Below are 15,201 nucleotides of genomic sequence, written 5' to 3'. Positions count from 1 at the left end.
TGTTTCTTCCAGAGTCAAAACTGAGCAGACATGGGGCAGAAGCCTTAACATGGCAGAGTAGCAAAGAGGAGAAAAAGGCAATATACTGCAGCTTATGAAAAAGACTACTGGAGAGGAGTAAGCATCAGACAGACGTGAGTCAGTGGTGTTGGAGGGAATTTCTAGGAGCTAGGATGACAGAACTGTTTGCAAAGAAATCAAACCCAGAAACAGGGCATCCAAGTGGAAAGGAGGGAAAGAATTGAAAGGGTAAAAGTGAAAAATTTCATGGGATGAGATAAAGACAGTTCAGTAGGAGAAGAAAAAAGCCATGCACACAGGAAAAGCAAAACAAGTAATCCATTCACTAGTGGGTATCAGGGGACATCATATGCAAGCAGGGCTGCATCATATGTTACAGCTACTTGGGACAACAAATGCAGAAAGTAGAAATGTCCCTCCACTAGTACCTTCTTCCCCTTAGTTGTTCTTGCTGAGTACAGTGTCAGACAGTCTGGGATATCCCTTGGGTGGGTTGGGGTCAGCTGTCCCCTCCGTGTCCCCTCCCAACTTCCCACGCACATCCAACCTCTTCACTGCTGGGGTGTGGTAGCAGCTCTCAGGCCACAGAGAGCAACACTCAACTTTCCCAGCATTATTCTGGGGAAAAGCTGTGAGAAGATCAGAAAAAAGAATGAGAAACAATTCTTATCTTCATTTGCTGCACTTGTTGTTGTGAACATGTGGAGTGTGTTATAGAGATTTGTTTACAAAAGGGTGATTTCTTAATTGGCCTATAGTGATGATGTTTAGATTGAAGGACCAATTGGGTCAACCTGCATTGTGACTGTCGGTAAGGGCAATGGGTTTCTTAATAAGTATAGTATAATAGAGTGATTGATCAGCCTTCTGAGAATCATGGAGTCAATGCTATTTATTACCCCTTCAGGGACACCTAGTTACAGCAGTGGGGCACTGTGTGAATCATAGAATGGTTTGGTTTGGAAGAGACTTTAGAGATCATCTAGTTCCAACCCTCCTGCCATGGGCAGGGAAAATTCCCACTAGACCAGGTTGCTCAAAACCCCATCCAACCTGGCTTTGAACACTTCCAGGAATGGGATAGCCGCAATTTCTCTGCACAGCCTGAAAAGGCCTTGAGACTGTGAGTACTGCTTACAGTGCCTATAACCCTCATGTGTTATCAATATATTTTTAGCACAAATCCTTAACAGAGCGGCATACATACAATTATGAAGAAAAATAACTCTATCCTAGAAAAAATAAGAATTAAAAATAAACAGAATATATTTATAAATGAGAAAAAAATGCCAGGACATAAAGACAGAACAAATGACAAATTTGAAAATATGTCAGAATGATATCCCCCGGCTTTTTGGCTCATTGGATCATGTGGGCTTTGAAGATGGATGAAACTTACAAGTCTTTATCTTGTAAATCAGTGTTCTGCATAAAATGACAACTGAACATTTTTCCATAGCAGAATGAATAAAATCAAGAAGATACAGTTTTGGATAACAAGACAATAGGTTGATGGATAATCTGAAGTGCTTTCTAAAGAGGATACCATAAATTCTTCAGTGTATTTACACCAGATTGCCTTTTTGTCTTGCCAGTTAGAGGGTAAATACACTACTGATTAGCTGGCTGGCAGCTTTTTCCACCTGTGAAACACTGTAAAGCTTGTAGTGCAGTGAATACATGATTTTTGCCATTTACTGTAGAAGGCTTCAGGCTCTGTACTGACCCAGCAGTGCAGACTCACCTTGACCTGAGCTAAGATTCATAACTGCTGCCTCCCCTGCCCCAGCTTCATCTCTGAAGACGGCCCCTGAGGAGGAGGGAACACTTCCATCCTTCAGTCTTTGCTAGGCAAACAATAACTCTTTATGCCTGAGGGATAAGGCTTCAGCTGGCAGTCTGGGAAAAGAAAGTGGCCTGTGATTAGAAAAATGTATTTAAAATAAAAATAATAATTTAAAATAACAATAAACCAAACCAAACAAACAGCAACAGCAACAAAATACACACACAAATAAATTCTAGACTTGAGACACAGGAGGAAGAAATGCCTTCTATAAATATCACAGTTGTAATCCAGAAGTCAACATCATATGGAGCTTTGAGTTCCCTATGCCATTTTGTTACTTTCTTTATTTCTTGGTTTAATATCCATACTACCTTTATCATTTGACATCCCAGATTATCCTCAGCCTAAACACCAAGAAAAAGCTAACATTAGTTGTTAAATAACAAGTGAGACAATAACCAGTATTTAGAAACTTTCTTTCTTTTTAGTAGCATTTTCAAGAGCGGGGTCTTTGGAGATGTAGCTCTAGTCCTGTGGCATGAGATACAGCGATACTATCATGTAGCACCTAAATAGCTAAAAAATTCATTTAGCTAATTTTTACAGTTCTCAGTTCATTTTTAAAAACTCATGCAATGAAAAATAACATAGCAGCTCCAACACAGCAGGCCTGACTGATTATACTGCATGCTGAGTAAGACTGAATTCACTAATTCACATTGCATTTGGGTTTTTTTCAGTCTGAATCATAGAGTTGTAGAATGGTTTGTTTTGGAAGGGACTTTAAAAACCATCTATTTCCAAGCCCCATGGACAGGCACACAGTCTGCTAGATCAGGTTGATCAAAGCCTCATCCAACCTGGCTTAGGAAAATTCTAGGGATGGAGCATCATGGCTACTCTGGGCAACCCATACCAGTGCTTCACCATCCTTACAGCAAGGAATTTCATCCTAATATCTAATCTTAACCTCTACTCTAAAATGTCAGTAGTTTTAAAATCAATAGGCAGCTATAAGCAAAGTACTTGGGAAGAAACATACATTCCCTAGTGCTACCAGATTTTGGTGGTTTTTTTCCTAAATTCTCAAATATTTAATTCTGCTGTTTTTTAAAGGTTTTTGTGACAAAAAAAAAAAAAAAAGAAGTTAAAAATTAACACAGATGGCATTCCTTTATACTGCTCACTCACATACTTTAAAAAATATTTTAACATATATTAGCTTATACTGACATTTTATACCTAGTAACAAAATGATCTAACAAGCACTTAACCTTTTCACTTGGAACTCTCTTCACCTGTCATACAAACTTCCTTTAAGAATTGCATAATGACATGTCACCAGAAGTTTGTGCTTTGGGAAATATTTCCAGGCACAAAGTCACAAGACTGATAACAACACTATTGAGTACACTGATCTTTCTCCCCAGGGTAGTGATTAATTACCATTGATGGAGAAAGGATATTAGAATTCATTGCACAGATTTCTTTACTCTTCAGGATTGGAACAGAAGGATGAACATGTTTAAATTCTCAAAATATAGGGTTTAGTACAAGATATTAAGTAATATAAATAAAAACCAAATTAACTTATTTAATGTTAGACTTGCAGTTCCACATCACATCTGGATTTACCACTAGCATTTACAAATTACTCAATATTTCTTGCAGTTTTATCTTTGAAATGTAACACTTCAGAGTCCTGGCTCAAAATCTTATCCCATGGCAGGGCCCATTAGCACCTGTCTCTGCATAAAGGCAGATGTACCAATTTTGGCTGGGGTGGAGTTCATTTTATTCATAGTGGCTGGTATGTGGATTTCTTTTGGATTTGTGCTGGAAACAGTGCTGATAACACAAGAGGGTTTTCTGTTTCTGCTGAGCAGGGCTTGCACAGCATCAAGGCCTTTTCTGCTTCAAACACCACCCTACCAGCAAGGAGACTCCGAGTGCCCAAGGAAGATGGGAAGGAAACAGTGGGATATCCTGCACTGGAGCAGGTTTCTCAGAGAGATTACAGTCTTCCTTTTAAGTGACTTAGAAGACTAGGATAGATAAACCCATGACTAACCTGATCTGACTTCATAGTTCATTTTGCTTCTAGCACGAGGTTGGACTCAAGACTTCCCAGTGCCCCTGTACTTACACTCTATGATGTCTGTGGTGAAATTATCTTAAACTAAGTGTGAGTAACAATATTACAAACCATTTTTAGTTTCTAGATAGAAATAAACTCAAAAGTTAAACACATGGCAAATCTGTGTCATTAAGAGCAATCTACAGTTGAGTTGTATAACATGAGATTTGTACAACGATGCTTTGCAATGTCTTCATTTTTCATGGAAATTATTAGTAAAGAGGAAAAGAGATATGTTTGATTCTGGACAAGATCCTTATCCTTACTGTGAAAGGAACAAGAATCTTAACAACATTACGCATTTTAGACCTGCTATATAAGTTCTCTAAACACTAGAAAACAAAGCCATATTTACTCATGTCTTATCCACTTATCCACTCTCTTGCTCAGTAAATATGTAAATAGTTAACATACTTTTTGGAATACACTTCTAAAAGGCAGCACAGCAAACACTTGCAGCTTTAGTTAATAATAGCAGACACTGAATATACAGTGGACCTTTTACATTTACAAATTAAGGCTTTTCACAGTGAGGACTTTATTGAGAAAATGCAGCCTGTTCACTGAAGTGAGCAGTGGTCCTGAACCCTTAGGGTCATTGTGCTGCAGGATCTGTGATGCCATCATAGTGCACTCTAAGCACTTGTCAACATTTGTTCTCATATCAAAGATCACTTTCCCAAGGCCTCACTTGGCTTGTCTTCCCACTTTAAACAATATCTCGACTTCAAATTCCTCTTCCATACTTCAGAATGCCCTCAGATCCATACCTACCCAGAGGCAACATCCGTAACAAAGTACCCTTTCCTGGCTGTTATCGTAGCTCCAGTCTTCTGTTTTTTGATCTGAATGAGCACAAAGAAAGTAAGTAGCTCTAACATCCATATGCAAGAAGGCAAGCAAAGAGCTTTCTAAAAATATTTCATAAAAATTTTTGAAGGAAGAAAATCTCCATGGCAGGCAATCAATTCAAAATTTTGTGAGTATGGTGATCATTATAATATTTTTAATAATTAATTAAAATGCAAAGGACCATAGGATTTGCAGTCTGTAATAGCATCATATGATTTATTTCAAGGTCTGGAAATTGATGGTTTCACACAATGTGTCTTCAAAATAGCTGAATGATTATTTGACATCCTACCATGGGTCAACATAACATAACACCTAATCCACTTAATTAATGAATGAAATTCAAACACTAGAAAACATCAAAGATTGCATGCAGTTCCTTTTTTTTCACTTTGAAAATCTGATGGCTATGCACGTTTTAAATTTAGTGACTCATTTACTTATTTTATGGAATTAGCAAAAAAACAGAGTTTTACAAACAATATCACTATCTCCAGGAGGGATAAAGTCCAGTGTATAGTATCAATATTGCTTCAAACATATAAGTAAAATAATGTCTGTCTTCATTTAAAAGGAATTCCATGCTGTGTATCCATGATTTCTAGACTACTAAGTAGACAAAAGCCAAACTTATCTTACAAGGAGATAATGATCACCAGTGAATTATGACAGAGTCACTGCTTCAAAAGGTTTTCAAACCTTAGAAAAATCTTTGAGAATTCCTTTGTTTTTTCTTGCTGATAGACTTAAAACCCTTTATTATAAAAAATAAAACTTATTTGCTTCACTGTTCAAACTTCATATAAATAAAAGCAAACTTAGATAATTTAAATCTAGGGCATTTTTCTAAATGAATCAAAATTATAGATGCAGATAAAAACACCAAATATGAAAATGGAAGCTTGCATAATCATTGCCCATTTTAATTTATTACTAAGCATATGTGTGAATGAAATCCCTAAATAGATAGGAATACCTCATATTCGTAGTTTTTCTTCCAAGATATGGGACCTTTTTCCAAACAGAAGCCAATCACTCAAAATACATTTTACCACTTTGGCAGTAAAAGTGAGAGACTCAAGAAACCTATTTTTATCAATTAGCCTTTGGAGATTGCTAGAATGGGAATGCTTTTGAAGATGAATCTGTTGTAAAAATCTATTATCTGATTAGCTTGAATCCATTTGTTTAGCAAACTTAGTCTGCATGTTACGAAACATCAGATGTCTAGAGTTTAGTATCTAACCTGAAATACTCATTTAGTTTGCCATGTTTAGTTAGAAGAAAAGCAAACATCCCATGAACAATCAGTTCTAGATATGTTTTTAGGATGGAATGAGCCATCTTCTAAAGGTGCCCAGTTTAAACTGTTGGTTCTAACAGGGGTTAGAGGGAATATCTAGTTTTTAAATTGCTGTGTTAGGTCATGTGAGCTTGCTTTTTTATATATTACTGAGCACAAATCTCCAAAATGGGGAGAGAAACACAATCTTCCTTAGAATTTTCACTTACTACTGAAGGAGTCTTCTCATTAATCCAGCCATTGTCTTCTCAATTAATTTTCTTTCACTTTCCATCAGATTTGGGTTTGTTATATTGCTGCCATTATCTTGCTATATGTCATTATGTGTCATTATGTATTGACATTTAAAGGCAGGATTTTGGAGAAAATGCTATAAATATAAAGCCAAACAATTAAGGTATAATCAAAATCTTAAGATTCATCTGTGCTGAAAAGATGTCAATAATAATACTTCTAAGCTTCTTATATATACATGCTTCTTAATTTCTGACCCCATTCTAGATGCTGTGCTCACCCTTATCCTGTTCCTTTTACTGTCATTGGCATCAGGGGTGTGTTATGGTGGGTGTTTCTGTGAGCATCTGTAGTCCTTCATCAGGAAGAATATGACATTTGTGCTGATGGTTTTACCTTTCTTGCTCTAGGATCCAATCAGGATAATATGCATATATTTGCTAACACATATACTTGCTTTTTCTTCATTGAGCTGTAGCTCCAAATTACACCTGAATTTGCAATCTGTGGTGGGGTTCATGGATGATAGATATTGTTCTTTTTGTTGCCCTAAGACCATTTTTGTCCACCTCCAGGCCTGCATTTCTTTGACTGTTCACTGGTGATTTGTTTACAGCTGTGGGATCTCCAGGGCCTAGATTGTGCCTTGCCTCCAAATATTCCATAACTGTACTGCCATACATTGCATTCTGTGTCTGCAATTTTCAATTTGCCATACCAGGCCTCCACTCCTTTAAATTACATCACATGAACCCATGTTGATATTACTAGATTTTGAGAATGACTAATCTTTTTATGAGAGACTCTCAGACTCTACTCTTCGTTCAACATTCATGCCTTGGAAGTTATTCCAGCTCTGAGCACATTGTACCTCTACAGTGCTTCCAGAACTGGCAGGTCCTTGTACTACTCAGTCCAATATGCAGGGATTTGAACACACCCATTTGTCCCATTAAATAATGCTGACGGATGTCAAGAAATGGACATATACACAAATGGAAATATACCCAAGGTCATTGGAGACTAAAAGTTACAGTTCTTTACAGAAATTTTGAATGTTCAAAGGTTGGTTTACTTGCAAACAGTATTATACTGTGTTGGTTCTCGGTATCTACTAATATTACAACTTGAACAATAAGCAGATCCTTTCTTTTTCATCACAATTCTAATAGAATGTACAGATGTACAAACTTAGTTAAATCTCAATAATAATTCTTTTGTTTTTCTGATTTTCTTCCATATGTACTCCTAGGGTTTTTTTTTTTTTCTTCTCAAGAATAATGATTTACAATAAATGAATTCATACTATAGAACATAAATCTGGATTATGAGATTATGTGATGTGGTCAGTTGACAACATACCCCACATTTTATCCATTTTACCAGCATGCATTTTAGACATTTACCCAACTGAACCCTCTTGAGACCATTTGACAATTGATTTGCTTAAAATTTTGTAGCTAGGATAAAAAAATCAACAGTATCCAAATAGTCTAGATAAAACACCTACAGCCTATTTTCCTCGCCAACAACATACAGGTTATAAATTATTTTTATTTAAATATGTATCCTCAACATTTTTTCTCTCCCTCCTAGGATACAAAAGGTATCAAAACAGGTCTATTTGTAACTGCTCAGCCCATCCTACTGCTGCTGTGATGTGCTTCTCTAATACTGAGATTCAAGCCTTCTTTTGGTCTCAATTTCTATATCACATGGTGTGTCCTGCTTCTCTTCAAAATATTCAATTTCTGCGCTGTTCCAGACTTTCCCTTATTTAGCACATGTCCCTGTACTCTGCAGTTGCCCAAGGGCACACCTTCCCAGAATATATTCCTATAATTTACATTTCTTTTCAACCCTTACCTTGGTTATTGAATTTCAAGTGGCTATATCTCCTGAAGATCCATTTCCCAGGTCTTTAGTAGCTGTCTCAAGCCTACAGTCATGTTTCTGAATATTGTTAAGCAATTTAGTAGGAATTCATCTCAGCCAAAATCCTCTTTCACTGCAATAGAAGTATCTTGTCATTTAGACTTGTGATTTCTGAGGATGAAACAAAAGTAAATGTATATATCTTGAATAGACTCTTTTGTCAAAGACTTGAAAAATCAATTATCTTTTGATATGACTACTCCATATGTCAATTTCTTTCTTCTTGAGTAATTGTATACCTGCTTCCACACTACTACAGATTATAAAAAGAAGATATATAACCTTTAACAATAATTAGCTGTGAAACTATGGAGACAAATGAATCACAGGCTTCAGTTATTCACATCCATCAAACTGATTTTGAAAAGAATTTTGTTAAGGGAATAAGAATTCATACAAATTAGTGAATTCCAAAGGTTCAAGCTGTTTGAGGAAATTAAAGGGTTTAAACAACTGTATATTCCCATTTGAAAGTAGTGAAAGTTTTTCAATATTTTTAATTCAGTATTTGCAGCTGTGTATAATATGCTATTGCTGTGAGCTGCATTTGCCCATAGCTGTATATTGTTTATTTAGAGGTGATGTATAAACATGGCTTGGCACATGTTTATACAAGCTTTTTTTTGTCTTCTTACACAGTTTTGACTGCAAACAAGAGAAGATACCAAGCCACACATCATATAATTTGGTATGGAGGGAAGTGTTTGGGTATTCTCATGAAACTATATTATTTTTCAGCCCATACATCTTTTGCCATCACTCAGTTGGCTGTGGTAACACTGAGGAGAGAGGAGAAAGTTAATCACTTGTCATCTGTTCTAAAAAGTATATTAGGAGAGAAATAAAAATAATATTAACTTTCTGGTGACTGACTTATTTAAATCTCTTCTTCCCAGATTCACTTAACTAACTGAACTGCCCACTGTCAATATATAAATTTTTGCTTCTTTAATTTATCCTAGTGTCAGAGGAATTCTTGAAAATATTACTGCCAGTAGGATGGATAAAAGCAATTATCACCATCATCATCAACAGCAAAAAAACCACTGACTAGTCTTAGAATTCTAAAAGGTTTACATTTATTATGACATAATCATGATTGCAGAATACTGATGTGTATAGTACAGACATGTTACAGCCAATTTTTAAAGGCTTTTTATGGAACTTTCAATTGCAGGTCAGTTGCTTTATTTGTCTCTCAATAGGTATTAGCCTAAAGCTTTTGGTATCCAAATATCTAAATTTTACTCTTCATCTGCTGACTTCCACTCCTAAAAAAAGAAAGAAAGGAATTTGATAAATCTGCCTAATGCATATATTGATGTCTTATGTCTAGATCCACCCAACATCTTTTATAGGATTATTCTGATTTACACTAGATTATGTGAGGTTCCATTGAGATAAATCAAAAATAATCACAATTCTGACTGCCCAAAAAAATGAGAGGCATGTCATTTTGCATAACTGAATTAAGAATAATGCAACAAATATTACCTATATCACTTTGCCAAAAAAAAGTGTGTAAAGAAGGCACTCAGAATAAATTATTATGCAAAATAAACCTGTTAGCACAGATTTAACGATAATTTTTTTAAAAATATATGGTTGACATATATTTTTAGAAAGTATCCTACTTTAAAAAATTTTATTTATCAACCTATTTTAGTTCAGAATCACACCAACTTTTCAATTTTAATGAAGAAAAAAGCTGCCCTGCTTAGCATATTTACTTGCTCTGTTTTCATTTAGGATTTTAATCAGAAGTGTGTTTCCCATTCATTCTTTTAGAAACCATGCTGAGAAACCTCATGCACAATGCAAGTCCATGAATCCCAGGTGATCTCATCTCTAAGAGGTGTAATTTCTCAGAATTCAAAAAAATTGAGCTTCTAACAGAAGTCCGTGTGCCATCTGGAACAGTATAGACAAGGAGTATAGACAAGGTCTTATCACTTGATGAGCAGTTGAGGAATTGAATTAATACTTTCTGAAGAAACTTGCCTCAGACAAAAAACTGTTTAATCACTATATTTTTGAAACCACGTTTCCAAAAAATGCTTGGAAAGAAATCATATCATTTTTACTGTAGTAAAACCCATGAAATATAAGTGAATTCATTGCTAATGGACACACTCAGATATTCTTCTATGTGGTGAACACCCTCAGCTGGCTGCAAAGACAAAGAACATTTTAAATCTGGGCATTTGGTGATTGGGGAGCTTTGGTGTTCTTGACAAAAGTCATAACTGTCTATCTGAACATTCCAGCTCTCCTCCTGATGCCCCTAGCAACATTTTGAACACCCGTTCCTGCAACAGACTGAGGCACTAGGAAGTGACTGTAAGTGAGGAAGGGTATATGTTCTCTAACACTTAGGGTGATGCCCTGCTCTTGCCCAGGGAATAGCAGCCCTCCAGAGGCAAGGACAGCCTATGCACGCTGCCCTAGCTGCAGCCAGGGTGGCATCTGCCCAGGATCTGACCAATTCTGTTAGATTACACTATTCTTTGAACAGTGTGGTTAGCCAAGGTAAGAGGTAAAACTGAAAGTTTGTAAGGACTCTTGATGAGTTTTTCCAGCAGTACTGTAATTTTTTCTCTAATAGGCTTGCCTCTGATGGAAGCTAATGTTCCTCTTATTCATTTACTTCTAAAATGTCAATTTTCAAGTATGCTGATTGGAGCTTTCCTGTAAAGCACATCAGTGAGCTTTGATGCTTCCTTTTTGGTCTAAAATTAGGATTATAGCCCTTTTAATCTTTCAGAGATTTTTACTCCATGAAAGACCTAAAGTGCCTAAAGTAGATTTCATTTTGATTCGTACTCTACTGAAACTTCATCTACATGAAAAACAAGGTATCATTCATCAGTTTTGATTAGAAATGCATATGAAGATGCAAATACTGTATTTAAAAGAATTTAAAGATTAATTATTTTAGTACAGTAATAGAAATATTGATATATTTCAGGGTCCTATAAGACATGAACTTGTGATTCAGTAATATTTTTAAATATCACTGAAAAAAAAATCATTCTGCAGAGAAAAATTTTAAAAATACTTTTCAATTTTACATTTAAAAGGAAGGATATCTGACAAAGTTCATGAAGGTGAAAGCAAGAAATGGACTGGACTAAACTAATTTTAATAATTTTTAAATGAAACTAAAAAGATAGGATTATTTAATAGTAGAAATCTTTTCACAACTGAATAAACAGAAATCTGATGGTCATCAGATTAAAAGAATTGTTTACTAATTAGTTGTTCATTTGCATAATACATATCAGTGGCATGTGTAAGGACATTGTGCAGGTTTCTATAATTCTAGATATAAGCTGAACATATTAAAATATTAATATAGTAGTTTAACCAATTAAATTTTCATACTCGTCTTCATACTCAGCCTTTATTCAGTCTACTGCCTGTTTGTGTATCTTGGTCATTGATTGCCTTAAGTAGCAGACACTTGCTTCAATTATGCTAAAAATAAATCTTTCTTCCATGAAATACTTAATCTTTTATCTTAACCCTGAAATATTATTGCTCTATTCTGAGACAAGTACAAAAAATTGACAATAACATATGCTATTTCCTGAACCAGTCTACTCTGCCTTATGCAAAACTGCTCTAGAAAATATTGGCTTTTCATTAGAGGAACAACAAAATGAGAGCACTTTTATCATATTAAAATGTAGTATGCTACTATGATTCTTAACATATTTTACTGCTTGGGAAGAGAAATGGTTCCATAAATGTGAAGTCCAGAAATACTGCAATTAAAATAGAAACTACTTATTTTAATCAGTAAACGCAGACATTTATGTAAGTATCACTATGTGATATCTTAACAAATTGAGTGATGTTTATCAATGGCATCAGGAATGTCCTTTGTCTTTCAATGGGTTATCACTGTAACATGGCAATGAAACCATAAAAAGGAGGAGTGGGTGGGATACAGCCAAACTGAACAAGGACAAGCTGGGATTTGTGGTGATGTTCCAGGACAAGGGAAGGGACGAGAATCTTGACTCCATGTTTCAGAAGGCTGATTTATTTTTTTATGATATGTATTATATTAAAAGAAAATTATATATTAAAACTATACAAAGATAATAGAAGAAAGGATTTCATCAGAAGGCTAGCAAGGAATAGAAAGGAATGACAATAAAATCTTGTGACTGATCAGAGAGTCTGAGACAGCTGGACTGTGACTGGCCATTAATTAAAAACAACTACATGAGACCAGTCAAAGATGCACCTGTTGCCTTCCACAGCAGCAGATAATTGTTGTTTACATTTCGTTTCTGAGGCCTCTCAGCTTCTTAGCAGAAAAAAATCCTAACAAAAGAATTTTTCATAAAATATGTCTGTGACAGGGGTTCTTCTGTCATTAGTTTTATTTTAGTAAAGGATTTTATTCTTTTCATGTGTAAAAACAACTGAGGATGCAGGAAATAAGGTTCAGTTCCTTAAACTAAAATTCATTAACTTTCATTTTTGTCTATCAGATAATCTTTACTCATTTGTTCCTGCTTTGTAATCCTCCACAATTTTTATTTTATTGAAGTAAAGCAAACAGGAATTCATTACACTGTAAGACAAAAGTGAACTAGTCCACCTGATGATACTTTTAATTTCTTGGACATTCCTCTTTAATCAGGGTATTAAATCAAGCTGATAAGTACTTTTTTTCCACTCTGAAATTTCAGGAATCAACCATCTCCCATTAGAATATGGTTTCTGCATTTATCTTCCTGAGATTTTGAATAAGCTTTGAGTAGCTGAACATTCATCAGTGAGTACTAATAGGACTTCGGTATTTTAAGCAAATGTCACTCTTTAAGTTTCACTGAGGGAAAAATTACTTCTGTTGAAATTGTTGGCCACAGAAATGCACAGCATCTAGGGCACATACTATGCCTGTACCATGTTTTTATTAATATCAAAGTAAAATTGAAGGTTATGTATCAAATCTGCGCAGTTAAGACAATTTACCTTGCCTTTTTTTTTTAATTTTAGTCTCAGGTCTTCAGCAGAAGTACAAAAATTTCAAATATGCATATACTAGTTGGACTGATTTCTTGATCCTAGCTGCATTGTTTAAATATTTTCCTTTTTCTAGGGCTTGCATTAGACATCAGATTATAAAGATCTCTGTTTCTCTTATTCCCTCTTTACTGTGCTTCTAACCACAACATTCAAGAAGTCACTAAGTGTTAGTTAGCATGGGTATGAATTTCAGTATTTATTTAAACATGTTGCAACAAGAGCCAATGATAATGACAAAATGTGTACATTTTAGTAAAACAATTTAGAAATAATTTCTGATTTTCACAACTTTTGAAGGGTTTGTATACATCTTGAGTCAAAGTAGATAAACAGATTTGCAAGTTAAGAGGACATGTCATTCTTCTTTTCTGACCAAAGCTTATTATATTACATATGTCTTCTTCTATACAGTTGTCTTGTATGAAGTTAAAGAAGTATGTTTTGAAACACATTGATGTGAAGGCAGCAAATCTAGAATTCAATTCTTTCATGGCAGTCAGATAAAGAGATCTCTGGTAAAAATGTGAAAGTTTTTCTCACATCATATCATTCTGCTTCTCTTTTCAGTCATTTGCTTTCCTTCCTCTCTGAATTAATGATCCTTTTACTGCTAAATATTTTCCCCATCCAAGAGCTGTAATCAAGTCACCTTTTAATCTTATTTAGCAAATAGATTGAGTGTGATATCAAGTTTGGGAATGATAGAATAAAAATCTCAAATCACTCATTCTCCAGAATTCCATTTATTGACTTGATTTGTCAAACTCATCAGGCATGGGTGTTCAGGTGGAAGAAAGTTGCTCTTGTTTTTCACATAAGAGGCTGAACACAGGAAATTATAAAGTAGAGGAATATGAAAGATATAATTATTTTCAATGAGTATGGAAAAATTCTAGCTTAAGACTGAAATCTTTATAAAAAACATTGGTAGATGTGACTTGTGTTTTAGACCATGAGTTAATATCTTCATTTAAATTAATATCCCTTCACTGGTTAGATAATTGGTATGAATTTTTATTAAATGCACTGTTCTTTCCCAAATTGACAAAAAAAAAAATTTCCTCCCTTTGAAAGGAAATGCCAAGGAGACAAGAGTAATAAGCTAAATATATTTTCCTTTTTTTTGCCATCCTTGAAACCTGCAGTTTTCCTTTATATATTTCTAATGGTGTGATTGACAGTGTTTCTCTATCCACTCTCAGGCTTTTCTTTCTTCCTCTTCTAGCTCCTTTAGTCTTCTCTTAAAAGAATGTTATCAATTTATTTTATTTTTTAGCAGAATAATACTGTTTTCCTAGTTTTGCTACAGATGACCATAACATTACCAAAGGCATCTCTTTCATCAAAACCAGTGGGGTTTTCCCCACTGGTCTTCATTGTTCTGTCCTGTTTTGTTCATTTAGTCTTTCTTTGTTCTAATAATCCCATTGAGAGCCATTTTTTAACAAGAGGCTAAGAAATGCTTGGTAATAGTGGCACAAAAAACCATGGAGGAATGAGTGGATTCAGGGGTAGAAACAATGACAGGAAAACCTCATTATTCCATTCACCTAGTGAGATTTCACTTTCTGGCTTTCCTTTGGGTAGAGCGAATGGGGTCACTGTTTTGCTAATTTCCCTTCTTCTGATTGTTACTGTGGGTGGGACAGGAGCACCCATTATTGTCAAATGTGGCTAATAATGGAGAAAAAAAAAGGTGAGCCTTGATATATAACCTCGTCTATGAGTACTGCTGGGGTACAATGTTGCACTGAAGTAGAACAGGACAGCTAGACAGTAAATTGAATAATAAGAGAGATTTGACCAATCCCCCTCACTTCATGTTGCAAATATTCTCTTATATATGCACTAATAGCAATTAATGACTTTTTTCTGAGCAATAGC

At 35.1% G+C, this 15,201-nt stretch overlaps 1 protein-coding gene across 1 annotated transcript in view; it reads left to right on the top strand.

Annotated features, from left to right (window-relative positions):
* The window catches only part of EYS (eyes shut homolog), a 704,733-nt gene that overhangs the window by 27,272 nt on the left and 662,260 nt on the right, over nucleotides 1-15,201 (top strand). The gene's annotated exons all lie outside the window — the stretch shown is intronic.

The sequence above is a fragment of the Zonotrichia leucophrys genome, chromosome 3 (assembly GCF_028769735.1).
Source record: "Zonotrichia leucophrys gambelii isolate GWCS_2022_RI chromosome 3, RI_Zleu_2.0, whole genome shotgun sequence".
NCBI classification, from domain to species: Eukaryota; Metazoa; Chordata; class Aves; order Passeriformes; family Passerellidae; genus Zonotrichia; species Zonotrichia leucophrys.
The sequence above is the reverse complement of the archived record's forward strand: the minus strand, read 5'-3'. Positions and strand labels throughout refer to the sequence as shown.